General features: G+C 33.5%; 1 non-coding gene across 1 annotated transcript; it reads right to left on the minus strand.

The window, feature by feature from the left end:
- Window positions 1-21,821: 21,821 nt before the first annotated feature.
- On the minus strand, window positions 21,822-21,928 carry LOC125369973. Its single transcript, XR_007215692.1, has one exon. It is a non-coding gene; the product is annotated as a small nucleolar RNA R71 (small nucleolar RNA).
- Window positions 21,929-23,335: the final 1,407 nt, after the last annotated feature.

Below are 23,335 nucleotides of genomic sequence, written 5' to 3' on the forward strand. Positions count from 1 at the left end.
CCCCTCTTACAGGGTTGTTTTCAAAAATTGACAAATACACCCCTCTTACGGGGTTGTTTTCAAATATTGACAAATATACCCCTCTTACGGGGTTGTTTTCTCATATTAAAAAATATACCACCTTTTTGGGGTTGTTTTCTCATTTTGAAAGATGTATCCCTATTACGGGGTTGTTTTCTAATATTGACAAATATACCCCTCTTTTGTGGTTGTTTTCTAATATTGACAAATATACCACTTTTTCGGGGTTGTTTTCTAATTTTGAAAGTTATACCCCTCTTACGGGGTTGTTTTCTAATATTTACAAATATACCCCTCTTACGGGGTTGTTTTCTAATATTGACAAATATACCCCACTTACATGGTTATTTTCTAATATTGACAAATATACCCCTCTTACGAGGTTCGAACAGGTCGTCTTCTGGGCATGTCCTGGCTCGGCCGTAAGGTCAACCAAGACAGACAAACCCGCCAAGCCGAGGAGGCAGTTACGACGTTGTTTTCTAATATTGACAAATATTTCACTTTTTTAGGTTTGTTTTCTAGTTTTGAAAGATATTCCCCTCATAAAGGGTTGTTTTCTAATATTTACAAATATACCCCTTTTACGGGGTTGTTTTCTCATTTTGACAAATATACCATTATTACGGGGTTGTTTTCTAATATTGACAAATATACCCATCTTATGGGGTTGTTTTCTCATATTAAAAAATATACCACTTTTTTATAGTTGTTTTCTCATTTTGAAATATATACCTAACTTACGAGGTTGTTTTTAAATATTGATAAACATACCCCTCTTACGGAGTTGTTTTCTAATATTGATAAATATACCCCTCTTACGGGGTTGTTTTCTAATATTGACAAATATACCCCTCTTACGGGGATGTTGTCTAATATTGACAAATATACCCCTCTTACGGGGTTATTTTTTAATATTTATAAATATACCCCACTTACGGGATTTTTTCTAAAATTGACAAATATACCCCTCTTACGGTATTAAAAAACATGCCACTATTTTGGGGTTGTTTTCTCATTTTGAAAGACATACCCCTCTTACAAGGTTGTTTTCAAATATTGACAAATGTACCCCTCTTACGGGGTTGTTTTCTCATATTAAAAAATATACCACTTTTAGGGGTTGTTTTCTCATTTTCAAAGACATACCCGTCTTACGGGGTTGTTTTCAAATATTGACAAATACCCCCCTCTTACGGGGTTGTTTTCAAATATTGATAAATATACCCCTCTTACGGGGTTGTTTTCTCATATTGGCAAATATACCCCTCTTACGGAGTTGTTTTCTCATATACAAAATATACCACTTTTTTAGGGTTGTTTTCTCATTTTGAAAGATGTATCCCTATTACGGGGTTGTTTTCTAATATTGACAAATATACCACTTTTTCAGGGTTGTTTTCTAATTTTGAAAGTTATACCCCTCTTACGGGGTTATTTTCTAATATTTACAAATATACCCCTCTTACGGGGGTTGTTTTCTAATATTGACAAATATACCCCTCTTATGTGGTTGTTTTCTAATATTGACCAATATACCTCTCTTACGGGGTTGTTTTCTCATATTAAAAAATATACCACTTTTCTAGGGTCATTTTCTCATTTTGAAAGATATACCCTTCTTACGGGGTTGTTTTCAAATATTGACAAATATACTCCATTAACGGGGTCGTGTTCTAATATTGACAAATATACCCCTCTTACGGGGTTACTTTCTAATATTAGTAAATATACCCCTCTTATGGGGTTGTGTTCTAATATTGACAAATATACCCCTCTTACGGGGTTCTTTTATAATATTTACAAATATACCCCTCTTACGGGGTTCTTTTCTAATATTAAAAAATATACCACTTCTTTGTGGCTGTTTTCTCATTTTGAAAGATATACCCCTCTTACGGGGTTATTTTCTCCTATTGACAAATATACCCTTCATACGGAGTTGTTTTTTCGTATTAAAAAATATACCACTCTTTTGGGTTTACTTTCTCATGTTGAAAGATATACCCCTCTTATAGGATGTTTTCTAATATTGGAAAATATGCCCCTCTTAGGGGGGTGTTTTCTAATGTTGACAAATATACCCCTCTTACAGGGTTGTTTTCTAATTTTGAAAAATATACCCCTCTTAGGTGGTTGTTTTATCCTATCGACAAATATACCCCTCTTACGGGGTTGTATTCTAATATTGATAAATATACCACTTTTTTGGGGTTGTTTTCTTATATTGATAGATATACCTCTTTTACGGGATTGTTTTCAAATACTGAAAAATGTACCCCTCTTACGGGGTTGTTTTCTCCTATTGATAAATATACCCTTTTTACGGGTTTGTTTTTTCGTATTAAAAAATATACCACTCTTTTGGGTTTATTTTCTCATGTTGAATGATATACCCCTCTTACGGGGTTGTTTTCTAATATTAGAAAATATAACCTCTTACGGGGTTGTTTTCTAATACTGACAAATATACCCCTCTTACGGGGTTGTTATCTCCTATTGACAAATATACCCCTCTTACGGGGTTGTTTTATGATATTGACAAATATACATCTCTTACGGGGTTGTTTTCTCATATGAAAAAATATAACACTTTTTTAGGGTTGTATTCTCATTTTGAAAGATATACCCCTGTTACGGGGTTGTTTTCAAATATTAACAAATATACCCCTCTTAAGGGGTTATTTTCTAATATTGACAAATATACCCCTCTTACGAGGTTGTGTTCTAATATTCACAAATATACCCCTCTTACGGGGTTCGTTTATAATATTGACAAATATACCCCTCTTACGGGGTTGTTTTCTCATATTAAAAAATATACCACATTTTTGGGGTTGTTTTCTCAATTTTAATAGATATACCCCTCTTACAGGGTTGTTTTCTAATATTGATAAATATACCCCTCTTACGGTGTTGTTTTCTCATATTAAAAGATATACATACCATCATTTCGAGGTTGTTTTCCAATTTTGAAAGATATACCTCTCTTACGGGGTTGTTTTTAAATATTAATAAATATGCCTCTCTAACGGTGTTATTTTCTAGTATTGACCAATATACCTCTCTTACGGGGTTATTTTCTAATATTGACAAATATACCCCTCTTACGGTGTTATTTTCTCATATTAAAAAACATACCACTTTTTGGGGTTGTTTTATCATTTTGAGAAATATACCCCTCTTACGGGGTTGTTTTGTCATATTAAAAAATACACTACTTTTTTGGGCTTATTTTGTCATTTTGAAAGGTATACCCCTCTTACGGGGATATTTTCTAATATTGACAAATCTACCCCTCTTACGGGGTTGTTTTCTAATATTGACAAATATACCTCTCTTACGTGATTTTTTTCTAATATTGACAAATATACCTCTCTTACGGGGTTGTTTTCTAATATTAAAAAATATAGCAATTTTTTGGGGTTGTTTTCTCATTTTGAAAGATATACCCCTCTTACGGGGTTGTTTTCTCATTTTGAAAGATATAACCCTATTACAAGGTCTTTAGTTTTCTCATATGAAAAAATATACCACTTTTTTGGGGTTGTTTTCGTATTTTGACAAATATGCCCCACTTACGGGGTTGTTTTCTAATATTGACAAATATACCCCTCTTACGGTGTTATTTTCTCATATTAAAAAACATACCACTTTTTGGGGTTGTTTTATCATTTTGAAAAATATACCCCTCTTACGGGGTTGTTTTATCATATTAAAAAATACACTACTTTTTTGGGCTTATTTTGTCATTTTGAAAGGTATACCCCTCTTACGGGGATATTTTCTAATATTGACAAATCTACCCCTCTTATGGGGTTGTTTTCTAATATTGACAAATATACCTCTCTTACGGGATTTTTTTCTAATATTGACAAATATACCTCTCTTACGGGGTTGTTTTCTAATATTAAAAAATATAGCAATTTTTTGGGGTTGTTTTCTCATTTTGAAAGATATACCCCTCTTACGGGGTTGTTTTCTCATTTTGAAAGATATAACCCTATTACAAGGTCTTTAGTTTTCTCATATGAAAAAATATACCACTTTTTTGGGGTTGTTTTCGTATTTTGACAAATATGCCCCACTTACGGGGTTGTTTTCTAATATTGACAAATATACCCCTCTTCGGGGTTCCTTTATAATATTGATAAATATACTCCTCTTACGGGGTTGTTTTGTCATATTAAAAAATATACCACATTTTTGGGGTTGTTTTCTCATTTTAAAAGATATACCCCTCTTACGGGGTTGTTTTCTAATGTTGAGAAATATACCCCTCTTACGGGGTTGTTTTCTAATATTAAAAAATTTACCACTTTTTCAGAGTTGTTTTCTCATTTCGAAATATATACCTATCTTATGAAGTTGTTTCTAAATATTGACAAACATACCCCTCTTACGGGGTCGTTTTCTAATATTGACAAATATACCCCTCTTACGAGGTTGTTTTCTCATAATAAAAAATATACCACTTTATTGGGGTTGTTTTCTCATTTTGAAAGATGTACCCCTTTTACAAGGTCATTTTCAAATATTGACAAATATACCCCTCTTACGGGGTTGTTTTCAAATATTGACAAATATACCCCTCTTACGGGGTTGTTTTCAAATATTGACAAATATACCCCTCTTACGGGGTTATTTTCTAAGGTTGACAATTATACCCTTCTTACGGGGTTGTTTTCTCATATTAAAAAATATACCCCTTTTTTGGGGTTGTTTTCTCATTTTAAAAGATATACCCCTCTTACGGGTTTGTTTTCAAATATTGACAAATATACCCTTCTTACGGGATTATTTTCTCATATTGACAAATATAACCTTCTTACGGAGTTGTTTTCTCATATTGACAAATATACCACTTATTTGGGGTTGTTTTCTCATGTTGAAAGATATACCCCTCTTACGGGGTTGTTTTCTAATATTGATAAAAATAGCCCTCTTACGGTTTTGTTTTCTAATATTGACAAATATACCGCCCTTACGGGGTTATTTTCTCATATTAAAAAATATACCACTTTTTTGGGGTTGTTTTATCACTTTGAAAGATATACCCCTCTTACGGGGTTCTTTTCTAATATTGATAAATATATCTCTCTTATGGGGTTGTTTTCTAATATTGACAAATATACCCCTCTTACGGAGTTGTTTTCTTATATTAAAAAATATACCACTTTTTTGGGGCTGTTTTCTCATTTTAAAAGATATACCCCTCTTATGGAGTTATTTTCTAATATTGACAAATATACCCCTCTTACGGGGTTGTTTTCTAATATGGACAAATATACCCCTCTTACGGGGTTATTTTCTCATATTATAAAATTAACCAATTTACGGAGTTATTTTCTCATACTCACAAATATACCAGAATTACGGGGTTATTTTCTCATATTATAAAATTAACCCATTTACGGAGTTGTTTTCTCATACTCACAAATATACCAGAATTACGGGGTTATTTTCTCCGATTGATATCCTAGCATTACAGTTTCTTTTTCTAATCTTTATAAATATATCCCTCTTACTCGGTTGTTTTCTCATATTTAAAAATTTTCCCCTTCTACGAGGCTGTTTTCTCAAACTCGCAATTACACTACTTTTAAGGGGTTGTTTTTTCATATCTATAAATATACACGTTTTATGGGGTTATTTTCTTATATTGATAAATATACCATTTTTACAGGGTCCTTTTTTCTCATATTAATATACCCTTTTTTTCTCATACTCTAAAATTAACCCATTTAACAGGTTGTTTTTCCATACTCACAAATATACCAAAATTGCGGGGTTGGTTTAACATTTATAAATATACCCCTCTTACGGGGTTGTTTTCTCATATTACAGAATTTACCCGTTCTACGAGGCTGTTTTCTAAGAATCGCAATTACACTACATTTACAGGTTTGTTTTTTCATATTCATAAATATATACGTTTTACGGGGTTATTTTCCTATATTGATAAATATACCACTTTTACGGTGTCGTTTTCTCATATTAAACTATTAGCACTATTATGGAGTTATTTTCTCAAATTCATAAATTTATATTTTTACGGGGTTATTTTCTTATATCGACAAATATTTCCCTTTTACGGAGTTGTTTTCTCATACTCTAAAATTAACCCATTCAACGGGTTGTGTTCCCATACTCACAAATATACCAAAATTACGGTGTTGGTTTTTAATATTTATAAATATACCCATCTTACAGGGTTGTTTTCTCGTATTAAAAAATTTACCCCTTCTACGAGGCTATTTTCTCAGACTCGCAATTACACTACTTTTACGGGGTTGTTTTCTCAAATTAACAAATATACACATTTTACGAAGTTATTTTCTTATATTGATAAGTATACCATTTTTCTCATATTAAATTATTAGCACTATTATAGTGTTGTTTTGTCAAATTCATAAATTTACACATTTTACGGGGTTATTTTCTTATTTCGACAAATATACCCCATTTACGGGGTTGTTTTCTCATAATATAAAATTAACCCATTTAAGGAGTTGTTTTCTCATATTCACAAATATGCTAAAATTACGAGGTTATTTTCTCCGATTGATAAATATCCCTGTATTACGGGTTGTTTTCTTATATTAAGAAATTTACCACTTCTACGAGACTGTTTTCTTAGACTCGCAATTACACTACTTTTACGGGGTCGTTCTCATATTAAATTATTAGCAATATTATGGGGTTGTTTTGTCAGATTCATAAATTTACACGTTTTATAGGGTTATTTTCTATATAGACAAATATACCCCCTCTTACGGGGTTGTTTTCTCATACTCTAAATTTTAGCCCATTTAAGGAGTTGTTTTCTCATACTCACAAATATACCAAAATTACAGGGTTATTTTCTCCGATTGATAAATATCCTCGTTATTACGGGGTTGTTTTCTACTATTAAAAAGTTTACCCATTCTATGAGGCTATTTTCTCTCACTCGCAATTACACAACTTTTACGGGGTTGTTTTTCCATATTCATAAATATACACATTTGACGAGGTTATTTTCTTATATTGATAAATATACCACTTTTGCGGGGTCGTTTTCTCATATTAAATTATTAGCACTATTATGGGATAGTATTGTCAAATTCATAAATTTACACGTTTTACGGGGTTATTTTCTTATATCAACAAATATACCCCTCTTACGGGGTTGTTTTCTCAAACTCCGAAATTAACCCATTTAAAGATCCTAGCATCACAGTTCCATTTTTGTCTAAATTTCGGCTAGATCCAATCTCCTGGTCCCTGCGGAAAGGAAAAAGAATTTCACCTCCTTCGTTTCGAGAAGGGAGGGTTAGGAAAATCCTATTGAATACAGCTCCTTCGTGCATGCTCCACTTGGCTCGGGGGGATATAGCTCAGTTGGTAGCTCCACTCTTGCAATTGGGTGATTATTTTCCCATACTCACAAATATATCAAAATTACGTGGTTATTTTCTCCGATTGATAAATATCCCTGTATTATGGGGTTATTTTCTAATATTTATAAATATACCCCTCTTACTCTGTTGTTTTCTCATATTAAAAAATTTACCCCTTCTACAAAGCTGTTCTCTTAGACTCGCAATTACACTACTTTTACGGGGTTATTTTCTCCGATTCACGTATATACACATTTTACGAACTTATTTTCTTATATTGATAAGTATACCACTTTTACAGGGCCGTTCTCTCATATTAAATTATTAGCACTATTATAGGGTTGTTTTGTCAAATTTATAAATTTACACGTTTTATGAGGTTATTTTCTCCAATTTATAAATATCCCCGTATTAAGGGGTTATTTTCTCATATTAAAAAATTTACCCCTTCTACGAGGCTGTTTTCTCATAATTACAATTACACTACTTTTACGGGGTTGTTTTCTCAAATTCATAAATATACACAGTTTGTGGGATTGTTATCTTATATTGATAAATATACCAGTTTTACCGGTCGTTTTCTCATATTAAATTATAACCACTATTATGGGGTTGTTTTCTCAAATTCATAAATTTACACGTTTACGGGTTATTTTCTTATATCGACAAATATACCCCTTTTACGGAGTTGTTTTCTCATACTCTAAAATTAACCCATTTAAGGGATTATTTTTTCATACTCACAAATATAACAAAATTATAGGGTTATTTTCTCCGACTGATAAATATTCACGTATTACGGGGTTATTTCTAATATTTATAAATATACCCCTCTTACGAGGTTGTTCTCTCATATTAAAAAATTCACCCCTTCTACGAGGCTGTTATCTCAAACTGGCAATTACACTATTTTTACGGGGTTGTTTTATCAGATTCACATATATAAACGTTCTACAGAGTTATTTTCTTATATTGATAAGTATACCATTTTTACAGGATCGTTTTCTCATATTAAATTATTAGCACTATTATAGGGTTCTTTTATCAAATTTATAAATTTACATGTTTTACGAGGTAATTTTCTTATTCCGATAAATATACCACTTTTACGGGATTATTTTCTCATATTATAAAATTAACCCATTTACGAAGTTGCTTTCTCATACTCACAAATATACCAAAATTACGGGGTTATTTTCGCGATTGATAAATATCCCCGTATGACGGGGTTGTTTTCTCAGACTCGCAATTACACTACTTTTATGGAGTTGTTCTATCAGATTCATAATTTTACACGTTTTACGGGGTTATTTTCTTATATCGATAAATATACTATTTTTACGGGATCGTTTTCTCATATTAAATTATTAGCACTATTAAGGGGTTGTTTCGTCAAATTCATAAATATACACATATTACGGGGTTATTTTCTCATATCAATAAATATAACCCTTTTACGGGGTTTATTCTCATATTCTAAAATTAACCCATTTACGGGGTTATTTTTCCATACTCACAAATACACCAAAATTATGGGATTATTTTCTCCGATTGATAAATAACCCTGCATTACGGGGTTGTTTTCTCATTCTAAAAGATTTACCCCTTATGTTTGATAAAGATCCCCGTATTACGGGGTTGGTTTCTAATATTTATAAATATACCCTCTTACGGGACTGTTTTCTCATATTTAAAAATTTACCCCTTCTACGAGGCTGTTTTCTCAGACTTGAAATTACACTATTTTACGGGATTGTTTTCTCGGATTCATAAATATATACGTTTTACAGGTTTATTTTCTTATATCGATAAATATACCCCTTTTATGGAGTTATTTTGTCATATTATAAAATTAACCCATTTAAGGGGTTATTTTCTCATTCTCACAAATATACCAAAATTACGGGGTTATTTTCTCCGATTGATAAATATCCCCATATTACGGGGTTATTTTCTCCTATTAAAAAATTTACCCATTCTACGAGGCTGTTTTCTCAAACTCGCAATTACACTATTTTTACGGGGTTGTTTTCTCAAATTCATAAATATACATGTTTTATGGAGTTATTTTCTTATATTGATAATTATACCACATTTACAGGGTCATATTCTCATATTAAATTATTAGCACTATTATGGGGTTGTTTTTTCAAATTCATAAATTTAAACTTTTTACCGGGTTATTTTCTTATATAGACAAATATACCCCTTATACGGGGTTGTTTTCTCATATTATAAAATTAATCCATTTATGGAGTTGTTTTCTCAAACTCACAAATATACCAAAATTACATGGTTATTTTCTCCAATTGATAAATATCCCCATATTACGGGGTTATTTTCTCCTATTAAGAAATTTACCCATTCTACGAGGTTGTTTTCTCACTCGCAATTACACTAGTTTTACGAGGTTGTTCTCTCAAATTCATAGATTTACACATTTTACGGGGTTACTTTCCTATATCGATAAATATACCACTTTTACGGGGTCATTTTCTCATATTAAATCATTACCAATATTATGGGGTTGTTTTGTCAAATTCATCAATTTACACATTTTACCGGGTAATTTTCTTATATGGATAAATATACCCCTTTTATGGGTTGTTTTCTCATATTATAATATTAACCCATTTGTAAGGTTGTTTTCCCATACTCGGAAATATACCAAAATTACGAGGTTATTTTCGCCGATTGATAAATATCCCCGTATTACGAGGTTTTTTCTCATATTAAAAGATTTACCCCTTCTACGACTCGGTTTTCTAAGACTTGCTATTACACTACTTTTATGGGGTTGTTTTCTTAGATTCATAAATATACACGTTTTACGGTATTTTTTTCTTTTATTGATAAATATACCGCTTTACGGAGTCATTTTCTCATATTAAATTATTAGCACTATTATGGAGTTATTTTCTCAAATTCATAAATTTACACGTTTTTTGAGGTTATTTTCTTATATCATAAAATATACCCCTTTTACGGAGTTGTTTTCTCATACTCCATGTTTTACCGGGTTATTTTCTTATATTGATAAATATACCATTTTGCGGGATTGTTTTCTCATATTAAAAAATTAGCACTATTATGGGGTTGTTTTATCAAATTCATAAATTTACACTTTTACGGGGTTATTTCCTTATATCGACAAATATACCCCTTTTACGGGGTTGTTTTCTCATATTATAAAATTAACCCATTTATGGGGTTGTTTTCTCATACTCACAAATGTACCAAAATTATGGGGTTATTTTCTGCGATTGATAAATATCCCCGTATTACGGGGTTGTTTTCTAATAGTTATAAATGTACCCCTCTTACTCGACTGTTTTCTCATATTAAAAAATCTACACCTTCTACGAGGCTGCTTTCTCAGACTCATAATTACACTACTTTTACAAGGTTGTTTTCTCATATTCATAGATATACACGTTTTACGGAGTTATTTTCTTATATTGATAAGTATAACACTTTTACATGGTCGTTTTCTCATATTAAATTATTAGCACTATTATGGAGTTAATTATTCAAATTTATAAATATACAAGTATTACGGGTTATTTCTTATATCAACAAATATACTCCTTTTACGGTGCTATTTTCTTATATCTAAAATTAACCCATTTAAAGGGTTGTTTTTTCATACTCACAAATATACCAAAATTACGGGGTTATTTTATCAAATTGATAAATATCCCCATATTACGGGGTTGTTTTCTCATATTAAAAAATTTACCCCTTTTACGAGAATTATTCTCCATCCAGCGGATGCTACTGAGGAATCGGGAGGACTTCTACCTACGGACGTGGGGAGTGAACCTCGGGGAGAGTTTTCCCGTCATAGTAACTAGGTATAGTAGAGGCTATTTTCTTAAACTCGCAATTACATTACTTTTACGGGGTTGTTTTTTCAGATTCATAAATATACACGTTTTACGATGTTATTTTCTTATATCGATAAATATACCACTTTTATGCGAACGTTTTCTCATATTAAATTATTAGCACTATTACGGGGTTGTTTTGTCATATTTATAAATATACACATATTACGAGGTTATTTTCTTATATCGACAAATATACCCCTTTTACGGGGTTGTTTTCTCATATTGTAAAATTAACCCATTTAAGGGGATTGTTTTTCATACTAAAAGATATACCAAAACTATGGGGTTATTTTCTCCGATAAATATCCCTGTATTGCGGGGTTGTTTTCTAATATTTATAAATATATCCCTCTTACGGGGTTATTTTTCTCATATTGATAAATATACCACTTTTCCAGGGTCGTTTTCTAATATTAAATTATTAGCACTATTATGGGGTTATTTTGTAAAATCCATAAATTTACACGTTTTATGGGGTTATTTTCTTATATCGACAAATATACCTCTTTTACGGGGTTATTTTCTCAAATTATAAAACTAATCCATTTAAGGGGTTGTTTTATCATACTAAATATTCCCGTATTACGGGGTTGTTTTCTCATATTAAAATTTACCCCTTCTATGAGGCTATTTTCTCATATTCGCAATTACACTACTTTTCCGGGATTGTTCTTTCAGATTCATAAATATGCATGTTTTACGTGGTTATTTTCCTATGTTGATAAATAGACCTCTTTTACGGGGTCGTTTTCTCATATTAAATTATTAGCACTATTATGAGGTTGTTTTGTCAAATTCATAAATATACATGCGTTACGGGTTTATTTTCCTTATATCGACAAATATGCCCCTTTACAGGGTTATTTTCTCATATTCTAAAATTAACACATTTAAGGGGTTGTTTTTTCTCACAAAAATACCAAAATTACAGGGTTATTTTCTCCAATTGATAAATATCCATGTATTACGGGGTTTTTTTCTAATATTTATAAATATACCCCTCTTACTTAGTTATTTTCTCATATTAAAAAATCTACCCCTTATACGGGGCTATTTTCTCATAATCGCAATTACACTACTTTTACGGGGTTGTTTTCTCAGATTAATGAATATAGACATTTTACGGGGTTATTTTCTTATATTTATAAGTATACCACTTTTACAAGGTCGTTTTCTCATATTAAATTATTAGCACTATTATGGGGCTGTTTTATCAAATTCATAAATTTACACGTTTTACGAGGTTATTTTCTTATATCGATAAATATACCGCTTTTACGGGTTGTTTTCTCATATTATAAAATTAACCCATTTACGAAGTTGTTTTCTCATACTCACAAATATACCAAAATTACGGGGTTATTTCTCCGATTGATAAATATCACCATATTGCGGGGTTGTTTTCTCAATATTAAAAAATTTACCCTTTCTACGAGGCTGTTTTCTTAGACTCGCAATTACACTACTTTTATAGGGTTATTTTCTCAGATTCATAAATATACACGTTTTATAGGGTTATTTTCTTATGTGGATAAAAATACCATATTTACGGGGTCGTTTTCTCATATTCAATTATTAGCACTATTATGTGCTTGTTTTGTCAAATTCATAAATTTACACGTTTTATGGGATTATTTTCTTTTATCGAAAAAGATACCCCTTTTACGGGGTTGTTTTCTCATACTAAAAAATTAACCAATTTAAATGGTTCTTTTCCCATACTCACAAACATACCAAAGTTATGGGGTTATTTTCTCTAATTGATAAATATCCGCGTATTACATGGTTGTTTTCTCATATTAAAAAATTTACCCCTTCTATGAGGTTGTTTTCTCATATTCATTGATCTACATGTTTTACGAGATTATATTCTTATATCGATAAATATACCACTTTTACGGGGTCGTTTTCACATATTAAATTACTAGCACTAGTATGGGGTTGTTTTTATCAAATTCATAAATATACATATATTACGGGGTTATTTTCTTATATCGAAAAATATACCCTTTTACGGGGTTGTTTTCTCATACTCTAAAATTTACCCATTTAAGGGGTTCTTTTTCCATACTCACAAATATAACAAAATTACATTGTTATTTTCTCCGATTGATAAATATCCCTATATTATTGGGTTATTTTTAAATATTTATAAATATAGCCCTCTTACTCGGTTGTCTTCTCATATTAAAAATTTTACCCCTTCTACGAGGCTGTTTTTTCAAACTCGCAATTACACTACTTTTACGGGGTTGTTTTCTCAAATTTATAAATATACACGTTTAACAGAGTTATTTTTCTTATATCGAAAAATATACCCCTTTTACGAGGTTGTTTTCTCATATTCTAAAATTAACACATTTAAAGGGTTGTTTTCTCTGATTGATGAATATCCCTGTGTTACAGGGTTGTTTTCTCATATTAAAAAATTTACCCCTTCTACGACACTGTTTTTTCAGACTCGCAATTACACTACTTTTACGAGGTTGTTTTCTCAGATTCATAAATATACACGTTTTACGAGGTTTTTTCTTATAGTGATAAATATAGCACTTTTATGGGGTCATTTTCTCATATTAAATTATTAGCACTATTATGGGGTTGTTTTGTCAAATTCATAAATTTACACGTTTTACGGGGTTATTTTCTTAGATCGACAAATACACCTCTTTTACGGGGTTATTTTCTCAAATTATAAAATTAACCCATTTAAGGGGTTGTTTTATCATACTAAATATACCCATATTACGGGGTTGTTTTCTCATATTAAAAAATTTACCTTCTACATAGCTGTTTACACTACTTTTATCGGGTTGTTCTCTCAGATTCATAAATATACACATTTTACGGGTTATTTTCCTATGTTGATAAATATACCACTTTTACGGGGTCATTTTCTCATATTAAATTATTAGCACTATTATGGAGTTATTTTCTCAAATTCATAAATACAAATGTTTTACGGGGTTATTTTCTTATATTGACAAATATACCCCTCTTACGGGGTTGTCTTTTCATACTCTAAAATTAACCTATTTAAGGAGTTGTTATCCCACACTCACAAATTTACCAAAATTACAGGGTTATTTTCTTCGATTGATAAATATCCCCATATTACGGGATTGTTTTCTAATATTTATAAATATAACCTCTCCTACAAGGCTTTTTTTCACATATTAAAAAATTTATGCCTCCTACGAGGCTATTTCCACAGAATCGCAATTACACTACTTTTACGGGATTGTTTTCTCATATTCATAAATATACATATTTTACGAGGTTATTTTCTTATATTGATAAATATACCACTTTACGGGGTCGTTTTCTCATATTAAATTATTAGCACTATTATGGGATTGTTTTCAAAAATTCATAATATATAAACGTTTAACGTGGTTATTTTCTTATATTGATAAATATACACCTTTTACGGGGTTGTTTTCTCATACTCACAAATATACCAAAACTATGGGGTTATTTCTCCGATTGATGAATATCCCCGTATTACAGGGTTGTTTTCTCGTATTAAAAAAATTTACCCCTTCTACGAGGCTGTTTTCTCAGACTCGCAATTACACTACTTTTACGGGGTTGTTTTCTCAGATTCATAAATATTGATAAAATATAGCACTTTTACGAGTCGTTTTCTCATATAGAATTATTAGCACTATTATGGGGTTGTTTTGTCAAATTCATAAATTTACACGTTCTACGGGGTTATTTTCTTTTATCGACAAATATACCTCTTTTACGGGATTAGTTTCTCAAATTATAGAATTAACCCATTTAAGGGGTTGTTTTCTCATACTAAATATCCCCGTATTACAGGATTATTTTCTAATATTAAAAAATTGACCCCTTCTACGAGGCTGTTTTCTCAGACTCGCAATTATACTACTTTTATGGGGTTGTTCTTTCATATTCATAAATATACACGTTTTACGTGGTTATTTTCTTATATTGATAAATATACCACTTTTATGGGGTCGTTTCCTCATATTAAATTATTAGCACTATTATGGGGTTGTTTTGTCAAATTCATAAATTTACACGTTTTACGGGGTTATTTTCTTATATCGACAAATATACCTCTTTTACGGGGTTATTTTCTCAAATTATAAAATTAACACATTTTAGGGGTTGTTTTCTCATACTAAATTACCCCCCTTACGAGATTGTTTTCTCATATTAAAAGATTTACCCCTTCTCCGAGGCTGTTTTCTCAGACTCGCAATTACACTACTTTTACGGTGTTGTTTTCTCAGATTCATAAATATACATATTTTACAGCGTTATTTTCTTATATTGATAAATATACTATTTTTACGGGATAATTTTCTCATATTAAATTATTAGCACTATTATCGGATTGTTTTCTCAAATTCATAAATATACGCGTTTTACGGAATTATTTTCCTATCACGACCCCATCTGTGGGCCCGTGACTGGCACTAGGGAATGGGTAGGCGTAAGGCCACCGAATCCCATTGTAAGCTTGACACTCACTGACTTAAATAAATCTCATCTCAATTAATACTATTGATTCCACAATTTCATAACCATTGAATTTACACAATTAAATCTGTCTGCCAGAAGAATTAGGCTAGACCTGAAACTACAAAGTATTACAACTGATACATCTACTATTTCTACTATGGAGAATCTAAGAATTTACAAATTTACATATCAAATCAAATACATCACCCGATGATGTAGGAGTCGAGTTACTAGATAAGGGTCGCGGGAAAACTAACAGTCACGGATCTGGAAAACAGTAAAATTGAGATTGTCAGACTCGGGAGTGAGTTAAAATCATATATCCAAAAACATTTGCATATACTTCGATCATACATTTATTTAATTTGAAATAAACATAAGTCATGTAAAAACATACGTGTCATGTCATGCTTAAATTAAATAAAATAATTTTCACACGCTACGGGACGGAGTACTATAGTAGAACCCTAATCCCAACACAAACATCTCAATCACTCTCCATACTGACATCTCGGCTAATCTCAACTCTAACATTCCGATTAATCTCATTCCAATAGGACTGGCGCCCAAAGAGGAAAGCTCGACTAGGGTCCTTAACTCTAGTCCGGTCACTTAATGTTCACTATCAGCCTTAGCCTTTCGGCTCTCTTATTCCAATAAGACTGGCACCCAGAGAGCAAAGCTCGACTAGGGACCTTACCTCCAGTTTGGTCACTTATATTTCCAAATAAGCCGGCGCCCATAGAGCAATGTTAGACCAGGGACCTTTACTCCGACAACCACACTCTACTAAGCCCAGAGAGCGATGCTCGACCAGGGCAAATCCTAAACCTTCCTTTTTAAATTTATGTATTTACTCTTTTTCATCACTCTCGGATTTATACCGGAACACTCATCAAACTCTTATGTTCTACTATCGTCCCATCCCGAGTCAACACAAAATCAATAAAAATTGTAATGTGGAAAATGAAGCATGCATAAACAGTATATAACCAATTAGTCAACATATTAATCATTAAATCAGAGATATCATATAAAATATTTGCATGACACACGTAAGCAGATATATGACTTTAACTCACAGCTTTGGCGACCTCCTAGCTCTGCTTTAGTGCCTCGGTTGGAGCGAGCCAAACAGACGGATTATCTAATTACAGAAAAACAATTTATCATAACACGGAAACAATTAACCATTAACCCTAGGTCTGGATTCCTAGGACTGACTGTCTAAGAATCTTGACTTCGGTAAATTCTACCGAAAATTCAGCAGAACTTCCCTAAAACACGGATGTCTACTCCCCGTAAAATGGGTCCAAGACCTGCTAGAAAAACACTTCAAATATCTAATAATTCATACAACGGGGAGTCGAGTCCACAAGATTTCACTATTTTCTCGACTTCGCCACACAGCATAAAAATCACGACTACGGCAAGGGCTCCGACAAACTATTATTTTTGACTCACAAAATCATCTAATACTCAGCACAAATCAATAAGCATAAATTAAATCAAAGAATTCTTAAATCAACGGGCCAGAGAAAAATTACCGAGACGCTTGATTGCTCGGTCGACTCGCCTCCAGCCGCTGGAGTCTGATCGGCAGATTTGAACACACCATCGAACTCAAAACGACGCGCTGATGACGATACCCACTTTCGATTTTCTGATCCGACCCCCGATCATCCGGAGAGATTAGCGGACGATCTCGGCCGTCATTTGCAAACGAAGCCCGATCGCCATGAAACTGGTGCCATTGCGAAGCTTAAGCTGAGGAGAGTCGGGATATGTCTTCCGATCGTCTATAGCTCGTTGGAGCTCGCCGAAAAAGCTGAAAAACACCGGCTGCCCCCCTAATTTTACTTCGCCGGATCTTCCGTCTCCAGCCACCATTGGCGTCGCCGCTGATGCCAAAAGAAAGCTCTCGCCGAGGGGAGTCGATCGCCATCAGAATCAATGTAGCGTGAAGCTTGCCGCCTTTGCACGATTCTCGCTGCCTGGCGCCGCCATTCTCCGTCGCCACATTCGCGCTCATTACCGCTTTGCTTTGCCACCGCAGACTGCCGCTACCAATGACGACGCGTGACTTCAAACTTCTTCCCGACGACGCACTCCTCTCCCCCCGATCCCTTCTCTTTCTTTCTTTCCTTCGAATATCGACATTAGGTCCATGCATTTTTCTTTCTTGCCTTTTGGTCCCTCAACTTTTTTAATTACTTACAATTTCGCCTTGCAAAAATTCTAATTAACCCCTAAACTTTTCTTTAGCCTTTCAATTAAGCCCCTAACTATTTAATTTGGGCCAAATTAGAATTATTGAAAATACACAATTACATTGCCGACACATTTATACCAAACATACAAATTTTCATTAAACCCCCATAATAATAAAATTATACTTTTAATCCTCATTCCAAAATAAATTTCCAATTTAGTCCTAACACACAATTAAATTAAATAATCAATTTGCTAAATATTTTTCAACTTAAAATTTAATACCACTAGCCAAATAAAATACACATTTCCCCAAAAATTCTTTTATAAAAACATCCTTTACAATCTTTTCTAAAATTTTCCAATATAATTTTATTTATATATATACTATACATATATTTGGGGAAAATTTGAATAACCAAAATATAATTATTTCCCAAATAATTTACTTAATTAATTTCTTAAAAATTCAAACTAATAGGATATAGAAAATAACTCCTTATTTGTCTAATATTAAATTTCAAAATTATGTTTAAATCATTCCAACTAAACCAAATAGAAATAAAGTTAAATTAATTTGAATAAAAACTAATTTATTAATAATTATTAATATTAACATTATTAAATGAAAATTCCAGGTATTACATTTCCTATATCAATAAATATACCCCTTTTACGGGGTTGTTTTCTTATATTATAAAATTAACCAATAATTACGAGGTTATTTTCTCCGATTAATAAATATCCCTGTATTCCAGAGTTGTTTTCTCATATTAAAAATTACCCCTTATACGAGGTTGTTTTTCCGGTCTCGCAATTGCGCTACATTTATGGGGTTGTTTTCTTAGAATCATAAATATTCATGTATTACGGGGTTATTTTCTTATATGGATAAATATGCCACTTTTACGGGGTCATTTTCTCATATAAAATTATTAGCACTATTATGGAATTTTTTTGTCAAATTTATAAATTTACACATTTTACAGGGTTATTTTCTTATATCGACAAATATACCTCTTTTACGGGGTTGTTTTCTCATACTCTAAAATTAACCAATTTTAGAAGTTGTTTTCCCATACTCATAAATATACCAAAAGTACGGGGTTATTTTCTCCGATTTATAAATATCCCCATATTATGGGGTTGTTTTCTAATATTTATAAATATCCCATTCTTACAGGATTGTTTTCTCATATTAAAAAATTTACCCATTCTACGAGGCTGTTTTCTCAGACTCGCAATTACACTACTTTTACGGAGTTATTTTCTCAGATTTATAAATATACACGTTTTACGGAGTTATTTTCTTATATCGACAAATATATCCCTTTTACGGGGTTGTTTTCTAATATTCTAAAATTAACACATTTAAGGGGTTGTTTTTTCATGCTCACAAATATACCAAGATTACGAGGTTATTTTCTCCGATTGATAAATATTCCCGTATTATGGAGTTGTTTTCTAATATTTATAAATATAGCCCACTTACTAGATTGTTTTATGATATTAAAAATTTACCCCTTGTACGAGGCTGTTTTCTCAGACTCGCTATTACACTACTTTTACAAGATTGTTTTCTCATATTCATAAATATACACGTTTTACGAGGTTATTTTCTTATATCGATAAATATATATATGATAAGCATCATACTACACATGTTTTCATGCCCGATTGTTTACATTTTTATGCATGATTATCCCATTTTATACTAGAATCACCTGTCTTTTGTTTCCTTTCTCGTTTCAGGGCATTTTCGAAGGACATCATCAATAATCGAGGGAAATACGTGTGATTATGGACCAAAATCCATCAAATTGGGCGAGGACTAGCACCCCGAGGGTGGAGCACGGCCTGGACTCCGACCGTGCTGAATTGCCAAGAAGCTATCCCCAATTGTGCCATTTTAGCACGACTTCCGAAGCCACCACGGCCTCCAGCACGGCCTGTGGTGGCTCAGCACCGGCTTAGGCACGACGTGGAAGGAGTCAGCACAATAGACTCCACAGATTCAAGACACCGGATCTTACGTTGAATCATCACACTGGATCTCGGCCATCTTGAATCAACTATATAGGCAATTTTGAATTCTTTTGGAAAGAGGAGACGAATTTTGGACTCAATTCCAAGACACACACTTAATCAATTGTTTCCTTTACCTCAATTGTAGACCTTGAGAGATCAAATTCATCAATTGAAGGAGGGATTTCACTTGTTCCAACATCGAATTGAAGATCAAGACAAACTTTGGGGAGCATTCAAGAAGCAACTAGGGTTTGAGATTTCAAATTTGCAATTTTAGGGTTTCTCATTCAGCTTGAAAGAGAAGGGTGTACATGCCTTTAATTTTCTTTTCCTTATTTTGTTCCCTAATTGCTTTAACCATGAACATGAGTAGCTAGATCTTTTGAACCCATTGGGGTTCACCTTTGTTGATGGATTATGCTTAATTGTTAGTTTTATAATTGTCATTCTTGCAATCTTCTTGCTATTTAGTAATAAAAGTTTGATTCAGTTAATTTGAGACATTGAATTAATTGTTTATTGGGTTGTTTCTTGACATTGAGAAATGCTTGTTACAACTGGACATTGAATAGTAAGGACTGGTAGTTAACACTTATAGATAAGGTTGATTTACTCGCCGGATTAGGAATTAATAACTCTTAATAGTTTTAAATCATACTTAATGCTAATCTGTAGTAATCCGATAGGAAGAGATTCCATTAGGTTAGTGCAGGTTTAGAAATTCGGTAAGCTCAAGAGAGGAACCGGGATTCAATTCAGGATTTAGGCATGGGTAAGCAAGATCGGCAATCCATAAAATCCATCTTTAGAATTCCATCACTTAGGCTCCCTTTTGGGTTTGTTTCTCTCTTTGCAATTGTCTTTTGATTGTTCGTTGTTCTTCATTTACTTATTTGCACTCATAATCATTAGCTGGTACGTTAGAACTTTCACACCCTATTTCAGACTAGATAACATAGCAAACAGTAGTAACTCTAGGTTCACCCGATCTCCAGGGATACGACCTTGATACTAACTAGTGCTAGGCTGCATCGGTAGGTTCACTGCTTAGGTGTAGGTTGCATAAAGAGCCCATCAAGTTTTTGGCGCCGTTGCCGGGGAAACACAGTAACGGTGAACTAGAGTGAATTGTTTTTGTGTTAATTTAGTCATTAATTGTTTATTCATTTATTCTTTATTTAATTTTTTTATTATTTATTATTTGTTATTATATTGTTTTTGTTGATTGGTGGTTGTGTGGACTTTCGGTTTCAGGTAGTTTATGACCAGGAGCTCAAACTCGAATCTTATAGAGCCTCTATCTGATCTAGAACGATCCCTCAGACTCTTAAGGAAGAGGTTGTAATTAAAAGAGGAGGAGATTGAGGTTGAGGTACCTGTGGATAGACTAGACACGATGGAAAACCATGACCCCCAGGCCAACGACGATCAGAGGATGATGTACGAGTTTGCTCGACCATCTTTAGATGGGACGAAAATGAGTATAGTCGGACTACATGCCAATAATTTTGAGATAAAGGCCAATGTTATCCAGATGATCCAGCAAAGCGTGCAATTTGGAGGATTGCCCAGCGAGGATCCTAATGCACATATCTCTAACTTTTTGGAGATTTGTGACACATTCAAGATAAATGGAACAACTGATGATGCCATTCGGCTGAGATTGTTTCCATTTTCCTTAAGGGACAGAGCAAAGAGATGGCTGCAATCTCTTCCATAACAAACAATTACTACCTGGAGGGCGTTGGCTAAAAGTTTTTTATATAAGTATTTTCCTCCCGCTAAAACTGCTAAACTTAGAAATGACATATCTTCTTTTGTGCAGTTTGATGATGAAAGCATGTACGATGCATGGGAGAGGTTTAAGGATCTTTTGAGATGCTGCCCACATCATGGATTGCCAGTGTGGATGCATGTTCAGACCTTCTACAGCGGGTTGAACCTTGCAACGAGGCAGATGGTGGATGCTGCAGCAGGTGGGGCGCTAAATAGTAAGACGCCCGAAAGGCCTAACCCGATAGAGGAAATGGCCATGAACAACTATCGTTGGCAATCCTCTAGGAGCCGAGCGGGGAAGACAGGGAGTGGTCAACCAAGTGGACTCTACAAGCAACCTTGGCGAGCTCAAGTGGAGCTTCTAGCCAAGAAGATCGACCAACTCCAATGCCGGTTCATGCGGTAACGCTGGTATCGCGAAGTTTGTGGTGGCCCGACATTACGGTGTGAATCAGATCGGGAGGTATGTTTGCTTCATCCTCTACTACTTTTCCATCTAATTCGCTATGTCTTCCGATGTTGAACAGTTGATTATATGGGAATGCCCCAAGGCAACAGAACGATCCTTACAAAGAATACATACAACCTGGGTGGTGCAATCATCCCAACTTTAGTTGGAGGAACAATAACGCTCGGGGTCCACCCTGGTTTTCGGAGACTTCATCGAGTCGTAGCAACATTCACTGGGCCTGCACAAGCTCCTCCTCTACCGGAAAAGAAGTCAAATTTAGAGGAGCTTATGATGAAGTTTGTGACGCTCTACGGAGATGAGGTTCCAGAACCGATAGTGCACTTAGGAACCAAAGAAGCCTCGATTCGGAACTTGAGACCCGGATTGGCCAAATCTCTAAGATGTTGTCCGAGAGGTAAGAAAGAGCTCTCCCGAGCACCACTGAGTCTAACCCGAGGGAGCACGTGAACGCCATCACTTTACGCTCGTAAGTTAGTTTCAGCCCTTCTAAGCCCTGTTTTGATGACGCCACTATTGATGTGCAGGTTAAGGCAAGCAGTAAGGTTAGGGAACCTGAGGGACAAAAGGTGAAATTAATTCCAGTCAGGGAATATCAACCTAAGATTTCTTATCCTGCTAGAGCTAAACAAGCAGAGGCGAAAGAGCAGTTCAGTAAGTTTTTAGATATTTTTAAACAATTGCATATTAACTTGCCTTTTATTGATGCATTGAAGCAGATGCCGAAGTATGCTAAGTTCTTAAAGGACATACTTAGCAGAAAAAGGAAGTTGGAGGAGGTCGCCTATATTCAGCTTAATGAGGAGTGCTCAGCGATGTTTCAGAGCAAGTTGCCAGAGAAACGTCACGATCGAGAGAGTTTCACTATTCCCTGCACTTTAGGTAATTTGTGTGTTGATGATGCATTAGCTGATTTGGGGGCTAGCATAAATGTCATGCCCACTAATTTGTTCAATAAGCTAGGTTTGGGGGAGGCAAAATCCACTAGGATGTGCGTTCAATTAGCTGACAGTTCTGTTAAGCTTCCTAGGGGAATTGTGGAAAATGTGCTAGTTAAGGTA

Source organism: Ricinus communis, chromosome 4, assembly GCF_019578655.1.
Source record: "Ricinus communis isolate WT05 ecotype wild-type chromosome 4, ASM1957865v1, whole genome shotgun sequence".
In the NCBI taxonomy this organism is placed as follows: Eukaryota; Viridiplantae; Streptophyta; class Magnoliopsida; order Malpighiales; family Euphorbiaceae; genus Ricinus; species Ricinus communis.